The sequence below is a fragment of the Lontra canadensis genome, unplaced genomic scaffold (assembly GCF_010015895.1).
Source record: "Lontra canadensis isolate GAN:19392208 unplaced genomic scaffold, GSC_riverotter_1.0 scaffold1, whole genome shotgun sequence".
In the NCBI taxonomy this organism is placed as follows: domain Eukaryota; kingdom Metazoa; phylum Chordata; class Mammalia; order Carnivora; family Mustelidae; genus Lontra; species Lontra canadensis.
In genome coordinates this window covers 42297510-42312602 of record NW_022630995.1, presented here as the reverse complement: position 1 = coordinate 42312602, position 15093 = coordinate 42297510, and positions in this window count along the sequence as shown.

Here is a 15093-nt window from a genome sequence, read left to right as displayed (position 1 = left end):
AAAAAAATATTGAGTGCGTCTCATATTTTGTAATTGTTTCCACAAATTTGGATGCCTTAAGCCATCCAGTGACTTCCCATTGCTCTTAAAATTAAAAATCCCAAATCTCAAATGTATACAGATGGCTCACATAACCTAGTCCTTGTCTCCTTATATCTCCAGGCAGATACTGTGTTGCTTTTGTCCTCAATATCTTCCTTGTTCTCACCTTGGCCAGTGTTTCAGCTCCCAAAATTCACCAGTTTCCACCGCAGGGCCTTTACATATATTCCTCTACCAATAATGCCTTCCTCTCTGCCATTCCCTTCAACACCCACCCTACAGTTGCTTCTAAAGCATCTTTCAATTTCAGCCAAAAATGATGGGTTTGGTGAGATCCTCTATGAATTCCACCCCTAATTTAAATTGGTTTTCCTGGAAAAGTTCCGTTTTAGATTTATATATTTCCTGCCATAGCACATAATTTTGTATTTATATGTAATATTATATACTGAAAGTATTATTCGCTACTGGGAATAAACTTCTTGAGGATAAGAACCCTGTCTATTTTGTTCATCAGTTTTTCATTTAATGCTTACCCTAGTGCCTATTATAGAAAAAAAAATCTATGCTTGCATTAACTAGGCAATAATTGGACCACATTTGAATTAAATGATAATTTAGAAACAGCTTGAAACTCTGAAATTTTTGAAGATCAAGATAGCAAAAAGAGTGAGGGGATCTCTACATGGGGTACAACCAAAGTTGTTTGACCAGGAAGTTTGGAGGAAGATTCTTCCTGTGTGCCTGGGATACCTGTTTTCTGAAATTTCATCTGTCAGACAAAGACAGTTCTATCCAAATGATGTCGTTAGTGGAATGCAGGCTGATGTGTCAGAATAGCCCCAAGGAAGAAAATGTGGGTGTGTCTTCTTCCAAGAGTTAGGGCATAATAGGTATTTACAGTTATAACATTGTTAAGCCAAAAATCCTGAAGCTTTCATTTTTTTATGACCAAAAAAAAATATATATATATGTATGTGTATATATATATATACACATACATATATATATATATATATAAACCAGGCCCGACCCTTGCCTGGCACAAAGAGATTAAGCCAATTTCTAGGCTTCTTCTACTCTTTGTACATGGTGATTCTGCTCCATTCATCATTTTATGTTGTAACTTCCCTAAATGTCTTTTTTGTCTACTAAGCTCTGAGTTCCTTTGAGGATAGAATTATATACTTTTTAATCAACGCATTCATTTATTTGGATAAGTGCTTTACAAACTTTCTAAAAGATTATGATGCTCCAGGAAAAGATCTGTTTTATTCTTTAACCCAGTGTGCCTCATATCCCCCCCACTAACAACCACACACACACATACAGTGATGCTAAAACAATAATACCATCCTTACCTTGTTTTAGGCACTCTGGTATTTTCTACTCACTTTTAATATATTTTGATTTTTTAAAAATATTTTATTTATTTATTTTGGAGAGTGTGTGTGTGAGTGGGGGAAAGGGAGAGGGAGAGAGAGTATCTCAAAGTAGAGTCCACACTGAGCTCAACTCAGGGCTCAAAACCAAAGACGCTGAGATCACCACCTGAGCCAAAATCAAGAGTCTGACACTCAACGACTGAGCCACCAGAACAACCCCCCCTTTTTATAAAGATTTTATTTACTTATTTGAGAGACAGTGTGTGTGCATGTACAGGAGAGGGGCAGAAGGAGAGGGAGAGGCAAAGAATCGCAAGCAAATTCCACACTGAATGCAAAACCCGATGCAACTCTTGATTTCATGACCCATGAGATCATGACCTGAGCCAAATCTAAGAGTTGGACACTTAACTGACCAAACCACGCAGGCACTCCACTATTTTTTTTGATTTTTGAAATACAGTAGTATTTGATAGTATATGATCAATGTAGTCAATTTCATTACCCAGCAATGGTTTGTAACTGCAGTTTGAAAAACATAGCATTAGATTGTGAGCTACATGAAGGCAGGTACCATGTCAATCCTCAATCATTAAACATTGACTGGCACAAAATAAATTTGATGAAAAAATTAATAACTGTATATTTAGCTCTTAGAAACATCGTATGATATTTAATACCTAGATGTTGAATGAATATGGAGAGAAGGCTTCTCAGATTCTGAAGGAGGCATGGGACAGTTTTAGCTTTTGTTTTCTAGTATAATATAAATACATAAATGCTAAACAAAATCATAACATTTTAGCCTATTAAAATGTGTACACTGAATCCATAAACATTTAATGTTAAATTAAAAATTAAACAAAATGGTGCTGTTGAGCATGATAATTAATTTGTAAGATCATTGATTCAGCTACAAGCAGCATGGCCCACTACTAATATACAACATGAATTTGATGTTGTTTGATGAACATCTTCTCTTAAAATCCTGACAGCATATTTCAACATCTATGTAACATTCTTGATGGACATGTCCAAGTTCAAGTGTGAGATCTTTCAAGCGCATGAGACACCTTAACATGGTGGTTCATTCCCTGACAGAATTTGATGCTTTAACTTGTAACTTTAGGAAGAAAATTTCCAGTTGAGGAATACTTTGGAAATTGTTTCTGCTAAAATGCAAACATGTAAATTGAACATAGCATCATATTGAGTAGTGAAGAATGATAAAAGCAAGTTGACCTCATTAAAAAAAAAAAACTATATTAAAAAGGAAATGCATGATCTCTTTCAGAGAGACAACCCTAGATTGGATACAATAATCATTATGTAGTGGTATCAGTATGCCAGATATCATGAAGAACCTGGGGGAGACACTGACCTTGGGAAAATTAAGAAACCTTTAGAACCAAAATTTCTGCCTGCTTACTCTTTCAACTTTTCTTGCCAGTGTTCTCTTTCATTAAATTGTGTCTCTACCAATTTCTTGGTCCATAATGTAGTCCTTTCTGCACTACTTCCAGAATGAGTTCTTACAAATCCAAATCTGATTATGGCATGCTCAGGCTCATAAAGTTTTAATGACCTTCCATAGCTCTGAGGGGGAAAAAAGTCAAAAACATGGAATGATACATAAAGCCATGCTAGGTTTGGCATCTGCTAACCTCCCCTCGTTCTTCCTCCAGCTCCTCAAAATCCTCATGAAAATCACCCACAAAATTGCCCTCTCTGTTCCCTGAATGTCCTTTTATTTGGAGCCTCTTCCTGGCAAATTCTTCTTGTCTGACTGCATTTCAGTTTTTATTTACCCTTTAAGACTTAATTCATTGCAACCTCCCTTGTGCAGTCTCCTCTGTCCCCTGCCCCAGTTGCTGGAGGGAAAAGACTCCCTCAGACACAAGCTGGTAGCGTGGTAGCAACTGTAAGCTGTTAAAGAGAAGCAGTACTATTTGATTCCAATTCTGTTATCATTATAACCATGGAAAACTGAGCAGCTCTCTGGACTTCTGTAAATATCAAATTATCTATAAAATGGGGACATAATGGTGCCGCATATTGAAGTGTGTGGGGATAACATGTATATAAGCTAAACAGATTCTTCATCATTTTCAGAAGTTACATTTTCAATTGGGAGGACATATTCACCTTCCAGTTTGTTTTTGCTTTGAAGAGACAATTTGTCATCTTCTGCAGCCCTGTTTGTTCTTTCCTTCATAAAAATAGTGATAGTAACAATACAGCCAAACTTTTACATGACACTAATTGCCAGCTGTTATTCTAAATGTTTTGCATATAGCACCTCATAAAACGCTATCCAGTAGGTTCTATTATTAGTTCCATTTGTGGACAAGGAAACTGAATCCCAGAGATGTTGAGCACTTTTCCAAAGTCATAAATCTTACATATGTGGGTGGTGAGTTTGGCTCTAAATAATCCAGCTCCAAAGTTTGTTCTCCTAATCACTAGTCTTTCCTTTCTGTGCTGTCAGTCTGTTATCAGACTCTGGCAGTCTTGGATAATAAGCTCACCTCTCTTAAGCCTCAGTTTCCTGATCTGGGAAATGGGAGGAATAGAACCTTTAGAGTGGTGGAGAGAAAATGATAATGAATGGTGTGTATTTCACTGCATAGTACATGGTAAGAGATAGGTGCAAACTTGTGCTGGTTCTCTTAGGTTCTCTTATATTTAAATGCCTTCTCATCAGCTATGGATAATGGAAGTAGATGTGTATATTATTTCAAACTAATTTTATATGTAGCTCAGATTCCTCAAAACATATATGAATAGTTTAAGGAGAGGATCCTTTTTTTTTTTTAATTTATTGATTTGACAGAGAGAGATCACAAGTAGACAGAGAGGCAGGCTCCCTGCTGAGCAGAGAGCCCAATGCAGGACTCGATCCCATGACCCTGAGATCACGACCTGAGCCGAAGGCAGCGGCTTAACCCACTGAGCCACCCAGGCGTCCTAAGGAGAGGATCCTTTTATATTTCCAGATTTATTTGCCAGCATGCCACCTCCCTGTCTTCCATACACTGTAACCACTCTGCAAAATAATGGCTCATGATTTTCTGGAACACGCCATGCAATATTATGCCTGTACCTTCATTCTGGATACTATCTCTGTTTTGAATTCTCTCCACCCTCTGCAGTGACTTACAGATACTCATCCTCTAAGGTCTGGAACTCTTCAGGCTGTATGGGCAGAATTGAATGCTCTGTTCTGCTCCAAAGCTGTTTAGCCTGCACAGAGCACAAATTCCTTTTACTTAAGGTTCCTTGTTAGAATTTTTGTTTTTCTTATCTTATATAAATGATCTTGTGTTTGGAGTGGCCATGTCTTATCCATCCATGTATTCCATATACCTTCTAATAGAGCCTGGCACATGACAACTATTTAATGAGTGGCAATTTGTTGACTCTGGTTTGTCCATTGTTGCTGTGGATATTGATTGATGGAAATAACTTCATAAATGGACTTGTCTTCTCTAGTTTATTTTGTCCTTTAAGAGGTCTCAAATTTTATTCTGGCTTCCATTCTAAATATGTGTAACACTTATTCAAGAGATGTGAATGATTACATGTAAGTAAATTGAATGATTAAAAGGTATCATTTTAAAAATTTCCTATCTATATTACTTCCAGAGGACTCTGCCATTAAGACATTTGTATAGGTCCTGGCTAGTTCCAGTGTGGAATTAAATGAGAATTACAAATGTTGGCTTCGGTAATTATTCATTCTCAGAGTTAGACCTCATGTCCAAACCTGTGTTGTACTTAGACTCTTATATTCCATAAGACTCCATTTTCTTTCTTGACATCATCAGATATTCTATAAAAACCAATCTTAAACTTCAAAGGGACTCTCTTTTATCTCAGTCAACATTCAGTAGCCTTATATGTATGCCCTCCCCTCAAAAAAGTATTATTTGTTTTTCAAAATGGAGTGATTTTTAAAGATACTGTTATGTCACATATCATTAAATGATTTAGAAAGAAAAGTAAAAGTTCTTGATGGGGGAGACATCTGATTTCATTTTACAAAATGATGAAAGGAAATTCATATTAAAAATGGCATTTAAAAGCCATCTCTAAAATGTTTTTTTTAAAGCAATTTCATCTGAGTATAAGTCCTATCATTAAGAGAATGTATTAAAATATTCTTTTAGTGTGGTGTGGTAATCCTGTTGTCTGCTTAAACCTGGGCTCCACCTCTTTGAAATGAGGTCCAGTTGCCACACTGTAATAATGGTTTGTCTTTATTTATGTGCCTACCCATTGTCTTTGAAGTCAGGTAATAACTGCAAATCGAATGGCATATTGTCATTCCCTGTCACATATTCCGCTCCTTAAGCATTAGTATAAACAGATGTGGCTTTACCAAAGCTATTGTCAGCAATATGCTACTTTCAGTGACAATCTTCCCATTAATGGTATTAGGGAATAGAGTTGGTCTTTTGCACTTTCTTCTCCCTCTCCTCCATGGTAAGGCAAAGCCTTTGTAAACAAACACTTAAACAGTGCAAGGTATTACATGAGGAAAAATAAGCTTGATCCATTAATATGTTGTGAGGTTGGGGCTAAGAAAAATAAGAGGAAATAATGTGATCAGCACAGGAAGGGAAAAGAACACTCTGTACAACACAAGCAAACTGACAAAAGGCAGAATGGTTTGGTTTTATTTATAAAAGCCTTTACATGTTCCAACGTTTATTAAGAAGTGACCCTCTTGAACTCAGTCTGAATGGTATTAAAATGCTGAGAGACAAGAAGGAAGAGTCTGCCAAAACATTTTTCCATCAATGGTGATGTTTTCCACTTATTTTACCCTAGATAAAAAAGAATAAGGGAAATGGAGAACTTGCTGCTTGTCATTTCAATAGCAAATAAAAGCCTACCTAATAATACCTCTGAGAAGGTTTGAGGAAATTTAGTTTTTATAAGCTCTCATGTTATGTGGGGGAGAAAAGTTGGTTTACTTTTGATGAATAAAATGTAGACCTTTTAATATCTCTTCCATGTAATAAAGCAAGGGAAAAAGTCTGTTTCATGAGATTTGATCCCATATCCAATGTAACGAAAACTTGTGCAGAAACTTTGACTTGCCTTAAACCATGTCCACAAGCCTTTCAGAGATAGTAATCAAGATGGGCTTTGTAATTTTCCTCTCCAGCCTCCTCTTCCTCTTCCTCCTTCTTTTCCTTCCTCTTCTTTTTTTCAAGAGGTGGTCATTTTTACAAAAGCTTCAAAATAGTGTATGTGAGGGCTTCAAAAGAGGAAAAATTAACCAAAATTGTTAAAAGGCACTGATCTGTTCCTCTTACAGGGTGCTGTCTCTCACGTCTGTTCCCTCTGGCGAGGCCTTCCCCACCCTTGATGTTTCTAGTTCCTGTTCATCATTCACGTTCAGGGAAAGAACCCTCCAAAGATTTGGACATGGTTCTGCTGTGAGGACACACAGCACCCTCTGCCCATTCTTATCAGAGCACACAGCACACTGGATGTGCTGTTCTCTTATTGATTTCTTCCCCTCAGTGGCAGTCTGAGGGCAGAACTGTTGGGAACATTTCCATTTGGGATGAGGGATATTGTAGTAAAGAAAAGATAAAAAGTTGACAGAGAAGGACGAGGAAGGCGTCATATACAGGATCAAAGAACTCAAGAATCTAAAGAAGGAAAGGGTTGTCACAGCATCAAATACCACGAAGAATTTGGAGAATGAAACCACTATTGACTATCAGCATCAGGAGGCCATGATTTCCTTTAGGAGAGCAATTTCTCTCTGATAAGGTGTAGTGAAAACACTGCACAGTTTTAAAAGTAACCAAAGGAAAAAGAAGCAAGGCCATGAGGGCAGACACTTCTATTACAATATTTGGTGATGAAAGGAATGAAGTGTAGTAGTTTGTGGGAGACACATTTATAAGGAATGACCAGAAAAATTTCTTTAGGTTATGGAAACTCAATGTGCCATGAACGATGGGGAAGGGCCAATTGAAACAAATAAAGGCATCCATGTAAAGGAAAGGATAACCATGGAAAAAGGTAGAGTTGACTTTGACATACAAGAAGGAAATTTGTTTCTCATTTGTGAGTCAAAAGAAAGAAGGCGCTCAGCAAAGTACACTCAGTTGCAGAGGAAGGTCCATGCCTTCATATCATTGCATTGATAACTGATCTTGTATAAGAGTACAAGAGCATTAGGGTTGGGCATGAAGGTTTGAGGGGAGGATGGGGCAAGTTTGGAGACCCTTTGTGGGAGACTGCAAGAGAGAGGTAGTTGGGAATTGACAAGCAACCTGAAGGGACTATCCACATTTAGAAAGCAATCATTTGCAATCAATTCAACTAGCAGAATATTTGCAAATTCCCAGCCATACCAAGTAACTTGAGAGAGAGGAGTGGAGGATGAAAGTGTGGACTTTCCAGGACTGCTGATTAGCAGGAACTGTGGCATTCTAAGGTGTAGTGAATGCATTCTTTTAAAGGCTTCTTATTTGTATAATCTAGAGGCAGAGTAAGGCACATTGCAGGTCAAAACCTGAAATGGCCTGAGGTTCTGAGTCTCACATTTCATTCCTGGTATGAATCTAACTCAGCTATTGATACAATATCACCACCTCCACCATGGATTTGCTAATTCGGTAGGGATAAGGTACAGCCAGGATTCTACATTGTACTGAGTACACCAGGTGATTCTGACACAGGTGCTCTGAATTATGTATTGAGCAATATCACTCTAATCATGAGAAGTTTTGCTCTAATTACATATTGAGGAACATTGGCCTAGGAGAACAGGGAGTAGATCAAGGGGCTACAGGTCAAAATGGTAATGAACAAGATGGGTTGTAATTAGAGAGTAGGTAAGGTAAAAGAAAGGAGTTGTAAAAGAGAGGTTAATTTCAAAGAGTGATCATTGAAAATGGAGTTATTTTTAAAAACCTTATTACATTTTGGAGGAGAGGGAAAGCTCTCTCCTTCTGCCCACCCCTCTGTCTTGCTTTCTACAATCCAAGAGGGATCTATTTTAGAGAATTTCAGGACAGTAAATTATCTACATTTAGTAGTAGTTTGAGCTATATTGCATTAAACATTCAAACACATGGGTATAGCATTATTCTTCTGCCAAGTAAGAGACTTGGGGCCTATTAGAAGGTTTGCCAAAGAGACCAGCATGTGGAAAGAGACACTACACCAGTTAATAACAAAGTTGTACTTGTATTTTCCATTTCTCATTGCTCTTTTGTGTGTTGTTCTCCCTCCAGCAAACTGCATTTAAAAAAAGAAAATTATGAATTTGAGGTTTCCCATGATCTTGCAACAAAATTCAATTTATTAAATTCTCAAATCACACCAGATACCTCCATTAGAGTTGAAAAACTTGTAATACAAATATAAAATTGCCTTCTTTTCATCATTTTATCATTTTTTTTTCTGAAAATAATGCATTAGAAAAGATTAAATGAGAATAAACATATGAAATACTAAACAGTGTGCCCTGTAGGTAGGTAGCCCTCAGTAAATGATCCTGTAATAAGGCAAGTTAATGGGAACTGGTTGGCATTACTCATACCCATTCCAGTAAAGCCATGCCAGATTGATTGCCAAACCAGTGAGGATGGATAAAGGTCTGCCTGTTGATTTTGAGCTTTATGACATAAAGTCATTTGAAGACAGAATGACAGATGTTCTGTCATCTTAACATGACACTTCTGAGGCTGTCTTGTGGATTGACACTTTGTAAACAGGAGCAGAGAAACAAGAGAATTGATCACATGAGAGGCACTGATGAGGAAGACTGGAAGTGGTAGAAATCACTTACGTCCACATTCACATGCCATTATCCAGAACTCAGGGACGTGGCCACACCTAACTTAGGGAGCCTGGGAGATATTGTGCCTAGGAGGAAAAGGAAAAGAATTTTGTCAAACACATAACGGTCTCTGCAGAGTAATTATCTGAAGAACTCCCAACAAGACCTTTGAGTGATGTAGTCATTGTTAATTAGAGACTGTTTGCTATCTCTCTCTGAGGAAGTCAGGAGGCCCCAGGCAGGTGGAGAGGATCCAGCGTAGACAACTCCTTGTGGGACCTAAGCAGATGGTTTCTGTGGCAGGGACTTTGGGGGTCTTGATGCCCCTCAGAGCCTGCAGCCTGGAAGGTTAGCCTTCCTGTTGTTTCTGCATGCTTTCTGTGAGATTCCCTTCTCACAAATTTCATTATCCAAAGAAGGTTTTATCATCCATATATCATCACCCTCTTTCCTGAAAATTCTCAACTTCTTGCTATTATTATAGAAACATGGAAAGTCTCCAACAGTGGGGCTTTTCTTTCAGTCTCCTCAAGAAGTGGTTCTTTTTTGCCTGCCATATGGTATTTTGTACCCTTGGAGCTTCATTTTGTACATCAATTCTGCTTGTGAGCAGGAAATATCAGAAGCTGTTGAAAATCCAGATTCTACTAGATTCATGAATTTGTAATTAAAAAATGAATGTATCAATTTCATAAGTTGCATGTTATATGGAATACGAGTTTTAAGAGAATATAGATTGGAAAATGATGATAGATAGATATATAGATAAATACTTCCACAGATACATAGTCTAGAACCCCTGGAATTAGAGCTAAGTGGATCAAACTTTAATATTTGCCAGAGGGAAAATTCAGGGGTGGTTGATCATATCACTCAACAATACTTCTTAGTCATCAGAACATTGACTTTATGCTCCACCTGGTAGTAAAATTACTCCCACAGTTGAGGCAAATTGTATATGACAACCTTGACTGAAAGAATAGTGAACCTCAAATCTTAGGGATTACTGTTTAAATTAGAAAAATATTTTCCCAAAAAAGTCTTAACCAATTTTTTCTGAAATCGCCTTCATCAGTTACCAACAAGCTCCATCACACAAAATCCAATGCCAATTTCTGTCTGCGTTTTTCTTCCTGAAATACTTTCTTGTCTTGGACTTTTTATGAGGATTAAATAAATTTATATACATAAAATTGTAGAATAATGTCTGACGTAGCATCAGTACCATATACTCATAACAAGAGAGTAACAGTAGAGTAATTATGACTATTATTATTGTTAGCTAACCACTTGGCTTTAGATGTAGTCAGTTCTGTCATTAATGTTTATTTTGAAAATGCAAATTGTTGGAATGCAATTTACATATTAGGAAACAATTTGAGCCCTTTTGCTTGTGCACAATTTCATCATAGAGAATGCAGGTGAATGCAGAAAACCACTCAGTTGAACTGAGCAGAGTAGGACTACACAAAATCTTATAAGGACATTCACACATCTCGTAAGGATTTATTCACATCTGTTGCTACAACATTTCTTCCGATTTCAATGACCTTCCTCAAGCTACTTTATAATAACCCACAAGCCACTCCTCTCCTTTTAATTTTCCTCTTTTCCCCCTCACTCTATTTTTTTGTTTTTCCTCTCTATTCTCTGTTCTTTTTTCTCCCTTTGTGTCTTTTTTTATTTCAGGATTTTTCTATATTCCTTTTGTTTTCTTCTTGCATACAGCAGGTACATTCCATAAGCAATGTTAATGAAATTCATGTTTTTTTCCACTAAACTACCATATTTATTATAATAGTTACATATTTTTTAACCAAATAACTTGTATAAAAGTCTGCTACTCTTTATATCAGTTCCTATGGGTGTTTGAAATTATGATTGTTACTCATGACTTCTGTTTTTGCATTTCCATCAACTGTGGTTTTCATTAAATAATTTAACATAACCATAGTGCAGTGATTTTTTTTAAACATATATGTGGCATCATGAAAATAACTACCATTTCTAGGCTGATTGGATCCAATGATCAATATTCTCATCAGTTTCATACTTTTTTTTTTTTTTTAAGATTTTATTCATTTACTTGACAGAGAGAGATCACAAGTAGGTAGAGAGGCAGGCAGAGAGAGAGGAGGAAGCAGGCTCCCCGGTGAGCAGAGAGCCCAATGCGGGGCTCCATCCCAGGAACCTGGGATCATGACCTGAGCCAAAAGCAGAGGCTTTAACCCTGAGCCACCCAGGTGCTGAGCCACCCAGGCGCCCCAGTTTCTTTCATACTTTAATAATCAACTATCTGCTTAACATATTCACTCATCAAAAAATAAATTTGGGGACATCTGGGTGGCTCAGGTGATTGAGCATATGACTCTTGATCTAAGCTCAGGTCTTAATCTCAGGGTTGTGAGTTCAAGCCCTGTACTGGGCATGGAGCTTATTCAAAAAACAAAAACTAAAAAAAAAAAAAAAAAAAAGAGGGAGAGAGAGAGAGAGAGAGAGATAAATCTTTATTTTCCTACTAAACCTGGTTGTCCCACTTTTTCCCATGACTGCCAATGGCACCACTCTTAACCCAGTTGTGCAAGCAAAAATCCAAAATTCTTTCATAATCTCTTCCTTTACTTCACCTTTACATCAAATTCTTGAGAAAGTCCTATTGGCTATACCTTTAAAATTTATCCATAATCCAACTAGTTGTTTCATTTTTTACTCCTATCACCAGTCATAACCAGGATCATATCCTCTTTGACAATGAAAAACAGTCTAATTGGTTTTACTATTTCTATTATTGTCATCATTACCCTATGGGCCACCCCACCAGTCTATTTACACATAGTAATGGGAGTCATCTTTTAGAGTTAGATTGTTTTATTCCTCTGGTTAAAATCATCCAAAGGACTTCAATCCACATCAAATAAAGTTCAATCTTCTGCATCCGCATGTCCTGATAATCTGACTACCTCTGTGACATCATCTCCTAACTCTGTTTCACTCATTTATGATCTTGAAGCACAAACCTTCTGGCTCTTCTAGAAGTAGAAGTCTAAATAATTTTGTATGGCAGCTTGAAAGAATAATGAAGGCAAGATTTGACCCTGGAATAAAGCAGCAAGTTCTCAAAGGTAAGAAATGTGCTCAGTCTTGTACCTGAGGTTTGTCCTTATCTGTGTCCTGTTAGATTATGTATTGTTGGTCTTGTTTGTTTGTTGGAAACATTGTTTATATTTCTTGAAACACTGTGATTGAATTCAGAGTGGGATCTACTTTCCTTTCTTTAGCTCTTTAGAGAGGCCATCCTGGATTAGATTTCTTGCCCCATCCTCAGTGACTCTTCATTTGCTTTGCCCTACTTAATTTCCTCATAATACTAAGCAAAGTATTCTTCCTTACTATGTCATTTCTTTGTCTCTTCCAATGGAATATAAACTCCATAATAATAAACTCCATAAAACACGTTCCACTTGTTTACTGTATTATTCACCATCAAGAATAATGCCTGGCTTCTAGGAGGTACTTAATAAATATTTAGTTAAGAAATGAACATATGAAACCTTCCTTTGTGTAACCAGAACCTGTATTAAATCATAGGGCTCTCCTTCCTTTAAAGTTTCATGACATCTAAAGATTCTCCTCCCAAGACTTGAACATCCAGGAATTTGGAATCTACAAGTGGGTCAGGAGAGTGTGGGGGTAAGCTTCTTCCCAGTTTCTACTCTTGGATCTTTAATACCTTCTTCCCCACTCACAGGACTTTATTTGGTTCCCCCATAGTTGCAGCTTTAGGAAAGAAGAAAAAGAAAAATCTTCACTGGTCCGGTCATTATCTTGTATTAGTGCAGTCTGGGTGAGGCAGATTTCAGAGGCTGATTCATTCTTTTGTAGGTTGTTTGGAAACCGCTATGGGACTGTTTATGCAGATGTAGATATATCCAGCTGCTGACCAATCAAGACTTTCCCTTCAGCTCTGTGGCTTCTGTAAATTAAATCTTTGTTATGCTCATTTCATTCTTCTGAGTCTTTGTTACCCTTTAGGACAGAAGCCCTCTCAAGGTTATTCCCATAGGACTTTGACAGGCTCCACCTGACTCAGGAGAAACATACCTGTCATTGTCCAGTCAACACTAGCAGGACAAGACAAACTCAAGGCTTCCTTTTTTATTTCACCAATGGGCAGAGCATGATCCAGCCATAGCCTAGATTTTAGCCTTTTCCAGGTAGGTAAAAAGCACAAAATTCAGCCCTATCTATGTCCCTCTTTTACCAGGATGACCATGTAAAGTTCTCCACATAATTTTTCTTCAACCCCCACCTCTTGCATTGAAATGAGAGGGAAGTATCTTCTCTACCTGCCCTTGGGCAGAAGTGGTTGGGGCAACATGGAGTACAGGAACAAGTCATTCCAAAGAAATCCTCCCCTCTGGCCCTTTCAAACTCCAAGGAATGTTTTTCTCCTCTCCCATAGCCTGAGGGTAAATGGTCAGGGCCACCTGGATGGGTGACTACCTCACCTGAGGTTGTAGAATTCAGAGCATTGTCCTCTACCAAGCTCTAAGCCCTCTGCAAGCATCTGAGACATAAGGAAAGGTTTCTTTTAACATTCTGCTACATAAACATTCAATAGTGCTATTTTTATTCCGTTTTAAAGGGAACTCTCTGATTCCGGTAATTGGGAAGTAGATGGAGGAAGTCGCGCTTTAGTTATATTTAGATTCAGGAACTCAAATGATGCCAACAATTCTCTCTCTCCCTGATCTTACTTATCCCTATCTCCATCTCTCTATTTCATTCACTGTTGTTTTCACTGTCTCTTTTTTCCCTTTCTTACTAGATTCTGTTTCTTGGTGGGGGAGGAGGGTACAGAGGGAAAGGGGGAAGGAGAATCTTAAGCAGGCCCCTCTCCTGGTGCCAAGCTGGGCATAGGGCTCTATCTCTAGATAGAGATATCTATCTCTAGATATCTCATGATCTCAGAGATCATGACCTGAACCAAAATGAAGAGTCAGATGCTCAACCAACTGAGATGCTGGGTTCCCCTAGATTCTATATCTTAATGGATATTATCTCCGTTAAATGAAAGACTCTATATGGTGTAGAAAATTGTTGCCAATAGGTTTGCATTAATTTTCTTCCATTCTTGTAAACACAGAAAATTTGGGAGAACACATACACATACAGTCTTTCTCCTGATATCTTATTTAACCCTCCAAAAGATTTGGTTTGGTCCTAATCAATTTATGTACACTTATGGGAAAAAAATCACTATTCCAGAAATACTCAGACTGACCCTACATTGAGAAATGCACCCAACATTTGGCTAAGGGGAATGGGCACCATGACTGAAAAATCCACCTATACTGTATAATGGTATGAAGGAAATTTTTCCAAAAAGTCACAAAAAGAAGGAAATTGAGAAGAATTATTGGCAGCCAAAATTACAACAGCTACTAAATGTATATAGCATGTTTTTATAACACACTTGGTTTACATTTTTTTAATCATTTACTTCTCCTTAGCAAATAAATAATCGAAGAAAAATGATACTATTGTCTTCTTGATAGTTAAACATTTAATTTGCTAGAATAAATGTAGAGTAAATGAGTCAGTAAGAGAATCTTGATTTCTCCATAGAAAAGAAAGATAATAGCAAAGATAATTTACATATGTATTTCCATCTTGCATATTATTTGGGAGACTGGTATTTCTCATAAAAACAAAATTCAAATACACTTTCTGAAGAGTCAAAAGGAGGATAAAAGAAACAACATTCTAACATTAATAGGGTTTAGACAAGAAAAAAATTGATAAATCATGATATTTTATTGTGTAAAGGCATGAAACCCACTTGATGACCAA